The sequence below is a fragment of the Tenrec ecaudatus genome, chromosome 8, assembly GCF_050624435.1.
Source record: "Tenrec ecaudatus isolate mTenEca1 chromosome 8, mTenEca1.hap1, whole genome shotgun sequence".
In the NCBI taxonomy this organism is placed as follows: domain Eukaryota; kingdom Metazoa; phylum Chordata; class Mammalia; order Afrosoricida; family Tenrecidae; genus Tenrec; species Tenrec ecaudatus.
Window position 1 is genome coordinate 139,961,378 of NC_134537.1, and position 15,819 is coordinate 139,977,196.

General features: G+C 48.3%; 1 non-coding gene across 1 annotated transcript; it reads left to right on the forward strand.

Annotated features, from left to right (window-relative positions):
- Positions 1-7,155: 7,155 nt before the first annotated feature.
- LOC142455791 (U8 small nucleolar RNA) lies at positions 7,156-7,290 on the forward strand. The gene has a single exon (XR_012785920.1). It is a non-coding gene; the product is annotated as a U8 small nucleolar RNA (small nucleolar RNA).
- The last annotated feature ends 8,529 nt before the right edge of the window (positions 7,291-15,819 follow it).

Here is a 15,819-nt window from a genome sequence, read left to right on the forward strand (position 1 = left end):
AAATCCGCTCAGAGCAGCACTATGGCACAGGGGATGTTCCCAGTCCCCGCTCCTGACGGAGATCCTCGGAGCAGCCACCTCAGATGTCTGGGCGCTCTGGTCTGTCTGCCCCATGCAGCATGGAGCCTGGTGTCCGAGCCCAGTCGGCTTTTCTCCCTGCTCCGGACGTGCTCCTGCTGCACTGCTCCGTGGCACAAGCGACCATTGTCGTGACGGCAGCTTCTCTGGCCTCTCAGGCAGGCTGAGAGCCCTGCCAGACGTGTGCTGCCTCCCCAGGGGCAGGGACGGACAGGAGAGTGGTCAGCAGGAGGATCCACTTGACCGGGAGCTCAGCTGAGGAGGCTCAGACTCCCCTGTTCACCTCATTTCCAGTCACCTCTCTTGCACTGATCCTGTGAACACAAAGGCCGCCCGGGGAGCGGATCGGACCCTTCATCACCAGTCTAAGTGTTGCTCTCCTCCACAGTGGGCATCCTACCAGGCACGAAGGAAAGAGACCGTCTCCACTCATCTTCCTCCCTTTGCCCATTAGCAAGCCTAGTGGACAGTGCCCACTCCTCTGGGAAGCACGGGGGTGGAGGGAAAGGCACGTGGTGGGTGGCCAGCCTTGTTGGTGACAAAGCCTTCACCTGGGGACCTGTCAGGCAGCCGATGAAGGACTCCAACCTAAGTGGCAATAGATGTAGGAGCAGATTTCTTCTGAGGAGCCACATGGATTGAAGCCAATGGTTTTTCTTTTAAAACTTTACTTAATAAATCATTTTATTGGGGGCTCATACAACTCATCACAATCCGTACATGGTGTCAAGCACATTTGTACATTTGTTGCCATCGTTCTCAAAGCATTTTCTTTTTATGGGAGTTCTTCCTTGATATCAGCTCCTCATTTTTCCCCTCCTTCCCTCCCTCCCTCCCTCCCTCCCAAACTCTTGATAATTTATAAATTATTTTCTCATGTCTTACACTGACTGATGTCTCCCTTTACCCACTTTTCTGTTGTCCATCACCCTGGAAAGGGGGTTACAGGTAGATCCTTATGATTGGTCCCCCCTTTCTACCTCCACTTTCCCCTTCCCCTCCTGGTATGGCTACTCTCAATATTGGTCCTGAGGGACTTATCTGTCCTGGATTCCCTATTTCCAGCTCTTATCTGTACCCGTGTACATGCTCTGGTCTAGCCACATTTAAAACAGAATTGGGGTCATGATAGTGTGGGGAAGAAGCACTGAAGAACTACAGGAAAGCTGTGTGTTTCATTGGTGCTATACTGCACCCTGACTGGCCATCTCCCCACACCCCTTCTGTAAGTAGATGTCCAATTGCTTACAGGTGGGCTTTGGGTGTGCATTCGAATTTCCCCCCCACTTCACAATGACATGATTTTTTGTTCTGGGTCTTTGATGCCTGATAACTGATCCTATTGACACCTCATGATCACACAGACTGGTGTGCTTCTTCCATGTGGGCTTTGTTGCTTCTCAGCTAGATGACCACTTGTTTATCTTCAAGTCTTTAAGATCCCAGATGCTATATCTTTTGCTAGCTGGTTACCAACAGCTTTCTTCACCACATTGGCTTATACACACATTTGACTTCAGTGATTGTGTTGGGAAGGTGAGCATCACAGAGTGCTGGATTATTAGAACAAAGTGTTCTTGCATTGAGGGAGTACTTGAGTAGAGGTCTAATGTCCATCTATCTTAATACTAAACCTATAAATATATGTACATATATCTATTTCCCATTGTTATATACAAGTATATTTACATATGTACATGCCTGTATAAATGCCCATTGCCTCCTACTTCTTTCCTCTATTTCCTTTTACTTTCCTCTTGTCCCACTATTGTGATAAGCCTTCATTTGGGTTTCAGTAATTCTGGGTTACATTGTCCTACACCCTCCTTTCCATCGATTCTAGGTCACTTGTTCCCTTGTCCCTGGGGTTATTACTACCACTTCCTTTCCCCTCCCACCCTCTCCCCCCTTTCTGTCTCTCCCATGTCCCTCTGGAACCATCAGTCCCATTGTTTTTGCCTCCGGATTATTTATCCTGCCTATTTTATCTAGACACTTGCAGAGATAATATGCACAAAAACAAGACAGAGCAAAGCCAACAAAGGAAACAAAACAAAGAATGAGCCCCCAAAGCCTATAAGTCGTTGAAGGTCTGTTTGTTGCCCTTTGTTTTCCAGTCGAGTCTGACGGGGTGCCACACTCTGGCCTCAAAGCCTATTTTTGGTATTCCCCGTGACTTCCTTGCTCTGCACCTGTTGCTGCTCTGTTGCACGCCCTGAATGTTTCACCTCCATGTGGTGGGGTCAGATCAGGCACAATTTCCGCCCTGTGTCTCCAGTGTAGTCCCATGGAGCACTAGAAATCAGTGTTTTACGGAAAGGGGCTGGGCAGCAGAGCAACACGGGGACGGAAGGAAAACGGTTTTCAAAGGCTCTCTGCCTCGGAGACTTGAATTCAAAATGCTAAACCCTTGGACTTTAGGTTAAACAATGGGGCCAATAATCAAGCAACCCCGTGCATTAAAAGCAGCAACTGGATGGAGCTGCAGGGGGATAAACTTCTCTAGAACCTACCAGTTCCTTGAACTTCCTGCATTCAAGTGATGCACTCTGCTCAAAGGTGGTGCACTTTTCAGGAAAGTTTAGTGAGGGTGTCACCAACACCACCCTTAGCACCAAGGCCACTGTGTCCATGATGCAGAGACCTGGCTTCAGAGAGAAGGAAGTTGCCAGGTGTTTTCTCCCCTCAGATTGCTACTTAGGACTTCACACAGAAGCAGGCCAGACTGGCGGGAGAACTGGGTCCAGTGAGGAATGAGGCGGAGACGAGCTTCACAGATGTTCCAGATGATTTCCTCCTGAATAGACCCTGGCATTTTGAACCCTGCATTGTCGATCACAAATAGGACAGGACCCTCTGTTCCTCGCTTGTTAAAGTTCAGCAGCGGGCAGTCTGGGCTGCGCAGCCAGTCACCACAAAGGGGCTGACACCAGCCAGCTCAAGTGCACTGGGGAAGCTTGGGAAAAGATTTCACTCCTGGGGAGATGTGTTAGGCCAGGGTCCCGAGAGAAGCAGAGCAGGGACGTTCGTACGTGTTTGTACATAGCTTCACACGTGCGGAAGGCAATATGGCAGTACCTAAAACAACCGGGAACAGAAATGCCACCCAGCACAGCAGTGCTATTGCTTGACAACGCTCACAGAAGAGGCAGAATACCAACAGACGCATGTTCTCCCAGGTCCATGGCAGCACAACGCACACTAGGCAGAAGCTGGACACCGTCCAAATGCCCATCAGTAGAAGACTAGAAAAGCAAACCCTGGTGTATACACAATGGAATATTATGCAGCCCTGAAAAAGCTGTGAAACCATGCAACACCTCATGATGTGGAGGGACCCGGAAGCCATGATGCTGAAGCAGTGAGACAATTCCCAAAGCACAGACGCTGTCTGAGGCCACTAGTTATAAGGAGGAACACGGAGATGAAGGCAGGCGTCTGTTCCCATTCAAATCACCTTCTAATCCAGCTCCCAAGCACCGAGGTAGAGAGCCTGCTGACCACCTATAAACTATGTACCACCCCTTCTATCTGTACATCTTAAAAACCACTTTGACGAGGCAACCTCACCTTGACTGGGGTCACTTTTTTAAGATGTGGGGAGCGTGAGAAGACCATTCAGTTGCCGTACATTTTGCTAAGGTCACCCCAAATCAGCAGACACTCCTTCCAGAATGAGAAGCAAACCTTACTTGAAATTCAAATCGAGATGAAGGCAGGGGGGGCACATAGATCTCGGAGAAAGCTATTACTTTTCTGCAAAATGGGGAGGAGCAGCCTACCATGGGGTGGGGAAACAAAACAAAACACCACACTACTTTATAGAACCCCAGGGGAGAACCCAGGCTGTGTCCTCTAGACTACTGGGTCTTTAGACTCTTCTGTGGAGGCATGTGAGATCCTTCATAGGTGACACCAGAAGGACAACTCGATGTGGAAATAAACTAAGTCACCAGGGATTTACTTCAAACTCACCTGCAGCCCTTGCACCTGAGACTGAAAGTCCGTAGTGTGAGAGGAAGCAGATGACTGCTGTCTCAAAGGTACAGACCTGGCAGTTGTTGGGCTTTGGTTCGGATCTCTTGCTTTAAAGGTGTCCAGTGAATGGTGGCCTGGGACGACCACGTGCCGCACATTGTAATGCCCTCCTTGCTTGATGATGATGTGTTAACCTGATAGGCCTGTGTGATAGTTAGGGATGATTTGAACTAGATACTCCTGCCTAGGGGTGAAGCCAAACGTGTCAATTAAGTGGTAGCTTGACGACTCCTTCTTGAGGGTGTGGCCTTTTGTAAAAGAGTGAGGGACTCTGGGGACTGCCTTGGCTCTGCCACTTCACCTTCCCCTCACTGAGACGCCACTGGGATTCTGTGTCTGCCTCCAGGGGTGGCCCACAAGGGGTCTTGAGACCTTGAGAGCTGTGGGCGCACTACCAAGCTTCCCCCTTGGGTCCATAAGGGTGCACCAACCAGCCAGTGAGCTCCCTGCTGCCGGCTTCATCGGCCTTCAAATCCGTGAGTCTCGGCTGGCATCGGATCTGTGGGCTTGGGTTGAACTGGGCTGGACTTGTTTTTCCAGACAATCTGGCCTAACACGGTGTGGTTCTGCTGTGGTGAATGAATGTTATTAAAAGGTCTGCCCTATCACCAACCCTCCCATCACTTGAGTTTAATCTGTCCAAGTCAACAATTCATGTCTTGTGGCTCATAGCCGGCCTGTACTTACATAATTTCCTGTTCTCAGCCGTGTTTTAAAATTCTATACCATTGGCTACATTAGTGACACTATCAATAGAACGACCCTATGTTCCAGGGAGATGATTGACAGTGTTCTCTAACATAAAATGACAATGATGTCTTTAAGGCGAGCCAGAGACAAATATAAACCATAGATCTATGAATGGTTGGGGATTCATACTTAATTCTAGCCACAATCTAAGAAAAATTAGCTCGCAGGACAAGTTCCTGCTTGATGCTCCACTGTCATGAAGAGATCACTGAAGATATGGGTGCTGTAGCAAAGTGCGGCAAAGAAACTAGATGGTGCTCTGCTGCCAGCAAGAACAGGGTCTGGGGCCTTAAAGGCTTGTATTCAAGCAAGCAGTCATTTAAATGAGGTGTCAACTAAGTCCTCATGGAAGAAGAATCCATGTGATCCAAGGATTGCAAATAATAAAATCCAAATCGAAAGGCGGGAAGGGTGCCAGAGCTTAAATTGTGAACGCCTGGTTTGCCAAAGACTTTGGGTGACAGTAGAAGCCAAAATCCCTTTGCAAGGTGTACACATGGGTGCAGCTCTGGTGAATTCACTCTGGCTCTAGTTGAGGGATGTGGCTAGCCCAGTCAGAGAACATTATAAAGTCCATCAATGGCAGTTGTAGTAAGGTTATAATGTAATATCACTTGATCTCCTTTTTGATTCATTTTTAAATTGCCTCATTAAACATTAAAGAAAATAAAGTTGTTTCATTAAAAAAAATAAGGAAGAAAGAAAGTAAAGAGAAGGGAAAGTACACGTGGATTAAGCCTCTGATGAATCCCCTCTGACCTTCGGCCAGGGTTGTAAACAGCCTTGCTGTCACTCAGAGGGCATGGGGAAGCAGATTGGTGCGGATGCAGTTAGGTTAAAATGGAACACCTTATCGTTTTGCCTTTTGACATATTTTTAATTTGTTCTAGTTTTGAAATTTCTGCTTTGTTTTTGATTGAAGTTTCCCTCTGTTTTACCTTGTTATTGTTGTTGGGATTTTTGTTTGTTCGTTCGTTTGGTTTTTGGTATGTTTTTCTGTCTATGAATAGGTTCAGTAACTGGATTAATGGTTTCTCAGGAATATTGCAGAGAAATGGGGAGCAATGGGGAGTAAATACCAATGAGGACAAGAAAGAAGAAAATGTTCTAGAATTGTTTCTGGGGATGATTGTACAACTCTTCTTATATGATTGAATGATTTAATTGTATGATATGTGAATTAATACACCAACAAAACAGTTGAAGAATAAATAGCACACGGCTGTATAAGGGAGTAAATTCAGTCAGGTTCAATACCTGGAGTCAAATGTAAGCTGAAGGTTTCTCCAGACTCTGCAGGGGTCCCTGGGTTCCTGGGCATTCTCTGACATGTAATGTGAGAGGTTCTCCCATGGTGTCTGCCTTTCCTCAGGCGTATCTCTGTCTCATCTGGTCTTTTAAATATTTTTTAAACTGTATTTGTTGTTGTTGAGAATATGCACTGCGGAACATACACCAGTCCAACGGTCTCTTCAGATACAGTTCGGTGATGTTGACTCTCTTCATGGGGCTGTGCGGCCATTCTCACTTGGACATCACGCTTCTGTGTGTTTCTGTGACATAAATTCACGGCCCTGTACGGTTCCTATCTAGTCTTTCTGGTCTATTGTTTCCACTGGATTCCATTCAGTGAGATCTTAAAGAAGTGTGATGTCCAAGTTAGACATTCTTTGCTAGTTAAAAGAAATGATTGTTTAGGGTTTTTTTTAATTAATTTATTTATTTACATTTTATTAGGGGCTCATACAACTCTTATCACAATCCATACATATACATATACATACATCAATTGTATAAAGCACATCCGTACATTCTTTGCCCTAATCATTTTCTTTCTTTTTTTTTTAAATCTTTTTATTGGGGCTCATAAGGCTCTTATCACAATCTGTGCATAATGATTGTTTAGTTTTAAAGGTATCACAGGAAGTACTTTTGGTTAAAAATGTCAAGATTATCTCAGGGCACTTCCCCTCACAAAGTGATTGCTGAAGACGTGGGTGCCATAGCAAAGTGTACTGGAGAAATCAGATGATGCTTGACTATCAGAAAGAATAGCATCTTACATCTTAAAGGGTTGTCTTCAAATAAGCAGCCATCTAGGTGAGGTTTCAGCTAAGTCTGCACAGAAAGAGCTCACCACCACCCCCACCCCACCCCCCACCCCGTATGATCCAAGGACTGTAGGTCATAAAACAGAAGATCAGAGGAGGGACTTGTATGTGGACTTACATTGTGAACGCCTGGTTGGTTTTCAGAAGGCTATGGATGACAGTGAAAGCCCAAAGTCCATCATCGGTAAGGATAATCCTTACCTGTTCCTCCTTCTGGAGAGCAGAGATAAAGTGAAGATTGGAGCATTCATGATCTGTGATTAGCGTCTCCGTGTGAGCAGGACTTGCTGTTCCCTGGGCACCTTCACCCAGTCTCCCTGAGCACAACACCCAGAGGGTCTGGCTGGCCCATTATCCCTGCCCTTGTTCTGTGAGAATGCTTTTACTGGGGTGTTTTCTACTGGAAATAAACCTTTGGGGGAATGAATGTAGGTGGTTTGTATTAAAAACGTCTAAACTGCTTAAAAAAAAAAAAGCCCAAAATCCATTTGCAGAGCCTCCTCCCCCCATGGATTAGCCTCCATTGACTTCCCTCGGTCCATTGACTTAAGGACGTGCATCGTCTTATCCTCAGACAGAGTGCATTGGAAAGTTGATTTCCGCAGATACAGTGAGGTGAAAATCTAACATCCTACCACCTGTCTTTCTTTTTCACAACTTTCAACCTGTTCTTGTTTCCTACTTTCTTTGGGATGGAGGGTTTTCTGTGTTTTATTTTGTTGTTTTGGTCTAATTTTCATCATAAGAAATCCAGGCTGGGTGAACCTATAAAGACAGCCTCTAGATGGATAGTTTCTTAGGGTCCTGGCAGGGGAAGTTGGGGAGAAATGGGAACAAATAATAACAATAGAATCAAGAATGAAGAAAATGTCCTAAAATTGTGGTGACAATTGCACAACTCTGCATAATGTATTTAAACCATTTGATTGTGTTGTGGGTGAATTTATATATCAATGAAACTGTTAAAAATAAAATAATTTTTTTAAAAGAGAGATTATCTCAGGGCAATAGTTCTAGGAGGCTCCATGCCATCCAGCCTCCATAACCCCCAAAAGTCTAGATTCCATGAAAAAGAATGAATTCTGTTGTGCGCTTCCCCCCTTTCATTCAAGATTCTTGCGTCGGATTTTTAAAAATCAAAATGTTACTGAAGAGCTAAATGCAGTACAGCTGAGTTGATTCTGACTCACAGCAACCCTGTAGGGCAGGGTAGAACTGCCCCTGTGAGTTTCCAAGACTGTGTGTCCTTACAGGAGTGGACAGTCTCGTCTTTCTCCCTCAGAGCAGCTGGTGGGCTCCAACTGCTGACCTTGGCGTTAGCAGCCCAAGTGTAACCCGCTGTATTGGACAGGGTTCTCTAGAGAGACAAACCAGATTGCTAATAATTATATATAAATATATTTATAAAGATAGATATATAATTCAAAAATGAACCATTAAATTATATACAGATAGATAATACAAGAAATTAACAGTTAAATTATAAAGCAGTGAGACACTAGCAGTCCTTTAAGGCTTGAGAGCTGCCAGGTGCCAGTCCCCTTCTGTAGAGAGAGCTGGGCTATATATATCCAGGCAGCAAACAGCAAGGCAGGTCCCCAACTGTCATCAACTGTCGGTCCCCAGCTCCAGAGATGAACATTCCAATCGTGTGGGCTTAAAGGGACCTCAACTTACAGCGACACAGTCCACAGGCTAGGCATCCCACAGGTAGTGTACCCCTTTAAACTGAGGCACAGAATAAGCAAGGCGAGGCTCACTGAGCCATTTATCCCTCTGCCCTTCAGTTAGTCCTACTTGTGTTTATTGGCCAGGCTGGCACAATAAACTATCGCACCCGCCATGCCACCAGACTTCCTTATTACAATGTGAAGTAATAGGTAGTCTGTTGTTTTTATACCTCAACGTGACTAGATTTTGGATCTACCCGACACTGTGGTGGCCAATTTGACTTAAAAAAAATGATAAATCCTATTTCCTAGGTTTCTTGGGACTCCCCCTTCCTTTCCCCCACCTCCCCCTCTCCTGTGTCCCCGTCCCCACCCCCCTGAATCTTTGGTCCTGTTGTTTCTCCTCTGGATTGTTTATCCAGCCTATCTTATCTAGATCGACAGGCAGAGACAATAATAAGCACAAAAACAAAGCAAAGCACACCAGAACAACAATAAACCCTATTTCCAAACATTCCCCAAATCCTATTTCTGCGCAGCCACAGGTTCAAGAACTAGGAATTCAACACATGCAAGGTCGGGGTGGAGAGTGGAGGTGGGGGTGGGGTGACTCAACTCAACTCAACCCCTGGGCTGGGTCCCCTGGGCTGGGTCCCCTGGGCTGGGTTCAGGTCCACCTCCTGGGGGAGGGATGGGGCTGTCACAGGTGCCCCCGGCAGCGCAAGGACGCTGGACTGAGAGGACTCTGGGGCTCGTATAAGGAGCTGCCTTCATCTTGATTGCACTGACAGCGTGGGTGACACGGAATGGGGAACAAAGTGCAGACGTGGGTGTTAGGAAGTGGCTCTTTAAAGCGCTCCAATGGTAATGGCGGTGGGATTGGCTGAGGGCAGCAGCAGGAGAGAGTGGGGGAGAGGGAGCACCGGGGTCAGGGTGAACAGAGACGGGCCATCGCTGCAGGCGCACTCACCCTTGTCCTTCAGGAATCTAGCCAAATGCACGAGGCTGGGGCTGGTGGGGGGTGTCAGCTGTGAGAACCACTTTGGAAAATGGTGTAACCGTGACCTTGTGGGTCCCAATCTCTGCTAACATGAAGCAAACACGGCCACAAAGCAGACCCGGAGGGAGAGGCAGCTGGTTCAGGATGAACGGTCACAGCGTCAAGCATCATGGCAAGCTCCATCAAGACAAGAAGGCAACCTGCTCCGTCGACTTTGGGAACTAGGAGTCTGACGGTTTGGACAGGCTGTCAGGGCGTGCGGCTGAGAACAGACTGGAATTTACAGGAACAATCTGTGCAGGATAAAGTAGCCATTTGGGTCAGTGGATACAGGATAAGTAACAAGCAACACACCACTCTGTAAAAACAATAAGGTGTTCTTACCCTTTACACCACAAGTGACGTCCAGATGGATCGCATGTGTAAATAGCAAACGCAGAACCAGAAAAGAGCCGGAAGAAAGATAGACGTTTATAAACTTGGTGGTGGGGAGGTTGCTAGTTCAAACTCACCGGTCACTCCATAAGTGAAAGCTGTTACAGTCTGATTCCACACCACTCAAACTGCCAGGGCTGCTCTGGGATCCCACAGTAGGCTTCACTGATGCCCAGGGGCTCCACCCCCCCACCGCTCCTGGCAGGTGGTTCCTGGTGCCGCCATGCTCACAGAGCTGGCCTCCCTGCTGTGGCTCAAGACCCTGGCCTGGGTACAGTTAGAGTCAGAGATGCCCAGAGGAGTAACTAAGGGATGACAGTTCAGGCACCAGTCCTGGGTGCTATTTGAAAGGGTACCACTGAGCAGTGTCTACTAACCCAGCACCGTAGATACAGAGGTGTGGGCAGGAGGGCATAGGATGGCTGGCAGGGGTAGGTGGGGGGCCACGCAAGTTCAAGGGGCTATGGCATTCCCACATGCTACAACAATGGAAAAAAACACAGCAACACCAAACTCACTGCCACCGAGTCAATGCCGACTCATGGCGACCTTCTAGGACAGAGTAGAACTGCCCCTGTAGACTTCCAAGACTGTAACTCTTTACAGGAGTAGAAAGCCCCATCTTTCTCCCCAAGGACCGGCTGGTGGTTTCGAACTGCTGTCCTTGGGGTGAGCAGCCCACGCGTAACCACTAGACCACCAGGTCCCTACAAATATGAAAGGTGCACTATGGAAGGCAGCTGCCCGAGAGATCCCTGCAGTCCAGGTCAATTCATCTTGAAATTGAGTTGGGGTGGGGGAGACGGTTTTGAGCCCCCGGGCATTCAAATGGAGAGGGCAAGGGAAGCCTCTCACCTTCCCACCCCTGCCTTCTGCTCCAGGCACACAGTGGAGAGACCAAAGGGTCCGCAGAGTCGGTGAAGAGCCAGCTGGAAGCCCAGAGGGAGATGCTGAGAAACTCTGACTGTGAACGAAAGAGGAAGGACCTGTTTGATGGATGCACACAAGGGGCCTTCAACAAGCTTGGGGGGAAATTCCATTGTCTTTCCATTTCCTTGTGCCACGAACCCCCGTCCCTCCCCGCCCCCCCCCCCCCGCCATCTACGTCCACATCTGTGTAATCCTCATTCATGGTTTCCCACACGGAGGGGTGCATTTCCTCAACGAGAGGAAACCTTCCGATGCAACGCCCAAACGCATCGGAAATGGAAGGATCGAATTCGTTTCACCACTGCGCAGTTTCCTGCCAGGAAGGACCCCAGACTGGGTGACTGACAGCAGCAGAACGGTACCCCCAGGTTCTGGGGGTTAGAATGCTAAGACTTAGTGGCAGCAGGAGCAGGCTCCTCTGGAAGACAGTAGGAAAAAATCCTGTCTTTCCTTGTCCAGCTTCTGGGGGCCCTGGGCCTTCCTTGGCTGGCCGCAGCCTCACTCCGGTCTCTGCCTGTGTCGGGGTCCGTGTGTCCAGTTCCCCGGTGCATGCGGGTGTCCTCGCCTCTTCTTACCAGGGCACCATCCCAGGACCGGGGCCCGCCTGACATCCAGGGTGCTTTCACCTCGAGATTCTTACCTGGTTGCATCTGCAAAGGCCTATTTCCAAATAAACGTGCCTTCAGATCGAGAAGGGGGATGTGAATGTTGCGAGGACTCGCCTCAGTTCATCAGGGCCCCAGCAACATTTCTGCAGAGCACAGACGAACCGAGTCCAAAGACCAGGGACCAATGGGGCAAAGTGTTTGCAATTCACGGCCGAATCCTCGACACTACTTCATCGAGAGAGAGAGAGATTCTACAAATCAAGAAGCAAAAGAGCAGCCGTGCAATATAAATGCGGGCAAAGGGTAATCATCGTAGCGTTGCTAGTCATAGTGATTTTCTAAAGCAACATTAAACCCCTAAATGTCTATCTGTAGAAACTTGATTAGATTTATGCCCTTTGACCAGACAATTACACTTCTGGGGATTTATCTCGAGGAAGTCATCAGGCTAGTGAACCACGGGATATGCGCAAGAATGCTCTTTGAAGTACAATTCATAAGGTAGAGAGACTGGAAGCGCCTAGAGAAGTCATCAGCAGGAAGCTGACACCACGAAACACCAGCACATCAAACCCAACTCCTGCCATCCAGCCAAATCTGACTCCGAGAGACCCTTTAGGGCAGAGTCTGTAAAGCATTTTTTTAATTAAATACTTTTATTGGGGGCTCTTACATCTCTTATCACAATCCATACATTCATCCAGTGTGTCAAGCACATTTGCACATATGCCACCATCATCATTTTCAAAGCATCCTCTTCCCACTTGAGCCCCTGATATCAGCTCCCCATTTCTTCCTCTTCCCTCCCCTGCCCTCCCTCCCTCACAAACCCTTGATAAACTATAGATTATTATTTTCATATCTTACATTGTTCTCCATGCCCCTTACCCACTTTTCTGTGGTTCATCCCCCTGAGAAGGGGTTATAGGTTGATCCTTGTGATCAATTCCCCCTTTCTCTCTCTATGTTCCCCTAATCCTCCTGTTATCTCTACTCTCATTGTTGGCCCTGAGGGGTTTATCTATTCTGGACTCCCTGTGTTGGGGGCTCTTATCCGTAGCAGTGTGCATGCTCTGGTCTAATCCGATTTGTAAGGTAGAACTGAGGTCCTGATGGTGGGGGAAGGAAGCACCAAAGAACTAGAGGAAAGTTGTGTGTTTCATCAGTGCTATACGGCACCCTGACTGGCTCATCTCTTTCCTATGGCCCCTCTGTGAGGGGATGTCCAATCGTCTACAGATGGGCATTGGGTCTCCACTCCATGCCCCCATTCCCTGCTCCAGTCACATTGGGTATGATTTTGTTCTGGGTCTTAGATGCCTGAGACATGACCCCATTGACACCTCATGATCACACAGGTTGGTGTGCTTCATCCATGTGGGCTTTGTTGCTTCTGAGCTAGATGGCCACTTGTTTATCTTCAAGCCTTTAAGACCCCAGACACCATATCTTTTGATAGCCAGGCACCATCAGCTTTCTTCACCACATTTGCTTATGCACACGTTTGTCTTCAGCGATCATGTGGGGGAGTCTGTAAATCTTTATGGGAGTAGAAAGCTCCTGCTTTCTCCAGAGGGGCGACTGAGTGATGTTGAACTGCCGATCCACTGTGCCACCGGGGCTCCTGGTAGGAAATACCATTTAAAAAAACCTCACTTGAGGTTTTGAGTTGGCCGTTGAGTCTATGCCAACTCACAGTGACCATGTAGGCCACGGTAGAACAGACCCCCGTGAGTTTTCGAGATTGCAACTCTTTTTTGTTTTCTTTCACAAATGGTATTTTATTAATATGACAATCTGATTTATAAATCTTTGCACATTTCAAGGAAAATACTCAAGCATCAAAAACTATTTCAATATGTAAAATTCAAATTTACAACAAGATAAACACAGGAATTTCATTTTGGACTCGGTGGTTCTTGCTACACTACCTTGAACTTCTTATTCAAAGTCTAAAATGTCGGTAACATCCAACAGAAAAGTGGGTGAAGGGAGACATTGGACAGGGCAAGATATGACAAAATAATAATTTATAAATTATCAAGGGCTCATGAGGGAGGGGGAACGGGGAGGGAGGGGAAAAATGAGGAGCTGATGCCAGGGGCTTAAGTGGAGAGCAAATGTTTTGAGAATGTTGAGGGCAATGAATGTGCAAATGTGCTTTACACAACTGATGTATGCATGGATTGCGATAAGAGTTGTATGAGCCCCTAAAAACGATTAAAAATAAATAAAATGTCGGTAACACCCTAAAAATGTAGCAGAAGCCTTTCCGAGTACTGGTTTCCATAACCTAGCCTGCGCTGGATTCACAGAACCCTCTTTGGAAGTTACAGAGCAATAGCTGGTCATTGGGTTGGCTTTCCGGCCTTCTGAAGCTCTTCAGTGGGTTCCATTGTTGGCTGATTGTTATTAGCTTTTGAGGAACAGTAGGATCGACAGTTTCCCAAGGTTCTGGATTATATCTTTTATCAGTGATCACATCAGATTTTCTAAGGGAATAGACAGCAACAGACGAGGCTTCGCTCATACTCAGAGCCAAAGGAATCCGGTCTTTCTTTTCCATCCGGAGTCCCAAAAAGCTCATGACGAGCTCAGCGCTGCTGGTGGTCCACGTGGAGAGAGGGGGAGGGGAAGGAACACAAGGGGAAAGGGGACAGGGGAGTGAGGACAGGGAGAGAAAGGGGGAGTCCACGGGAGGCCAAGGGGAGATTGCAACTCTTCACAGACGTAAAAAGCCCCGTCTTTCTCCCGAGGAGCAGCTGGTGGTTTCAAAGAGCCGATCCCGCGACAGTCGTGGAAATGACGGTGTGAGGCTGTGTCTGTGTCGGACGTGGGAAATACGGACGGCTCGTTTCTAGGTGACAGCAGAAGAATGGCCGTGCGTGACTGTTCGTGGACACATGTCTGCCGGAGCATGTGGTTCCGCCACAAAGGTGCTGGTTGATTCTGAGTGGCTTACTGCGCTCCACATCGTCGCATCTTCATCACTGTGAGCACGTAGTAAGGTGTCAACAGTTCCAGATACCCTTTCCCCATCGCTACCATCGCTTGACGTGCCCTTGACGTTAAGGGCAAATAAACTTCAGGGGGCCTTGTCCCAGATGGTTGGTTGCCTGAGCCTACACTCTCTTGTCTCTGATTCACCCTATTCAGCTTCTATGCATTTTGGGCTCTCTGCTTCTCCATCTCCGACAGGACCGTTCTCAGAAGGAGGCAAGCCTTGGTCCCCAGTGGCTCATGCTCCGCCCACAGTTCTCCTTCCGAAAGGCAGCTCTGTCTCATGCTTGTTTATGCAACAAGTATGCTTCTCCGGGGTGGTGGGGGCTGTGGGGGTGGTGGGGGTGGTAGAATCTTGCCCCCAGTCCCATGCAGGAGCCCAGCGTTCGATTCTCGGCCGATGTGCGCCTTAGACAGCCGCCCGCCTTCCGCCGGTGGAGGTGTGTCGCAGTGGTGCTGAATCGGTTTCAGAGGAACATCCGGGCTGAGAAGGACTGGGAAGAAAGGCCTGGTGATGTTCTTCTGAAAGCCGGCCACGGAAACCCTCCGGTTCACCGTGGGCGTGGGGATGGCACGAGATGGGCAGGTCACCACAAGGGCCAGCTTGATAAACACAGCTGTTCTTCTCTGAGTGAGCGATTTCAAGGAGCCCTGGTGGCATAGTGGTGACAGGTTGGGCTGTGAACCGCAGGGTCAGCAGTTCAAAACCACCAGGTGTTCCATGAGCCAAGGATGATGCTGCGTACAAGAGTGACAGCCTCCCAAACCCACAGGGGCAGTCCTACCCTGTCCCATGGGCTCCCTTTGTATCAGAAGGGACTCAGGGGTAGTGACTGAGAAACGTAATTTCTGTTATCGGCCTGGATTTGACCAAGAAGGTCCATCCTTCTCCTGGGCCGCATTTCAACAGTGTACATGTGTATAGGGGGTAGAGTGCTGTACAGGGGAGGCATTGGGGTGGATGGGCCTGTGGGCTGGGGACCTGCAGCCACACAGGTATCCCCTGAGTGTCTGTGTCCTTGTGTGATTATCTCTCCATCTTCTCCACCCCGGGGTTCTCTGGGGTCAGGCTCCCTCCGCCTGGTCTCACAGTCTTAGGTCTTTGTTTTGATGGTCCCGCCTCTCTGCCTTGAATACCCCCTTTGCAGTTCTGCAGCTCTCCACCCTCCCCCACTCTCCACTGTCCATCCTCAAGGTCA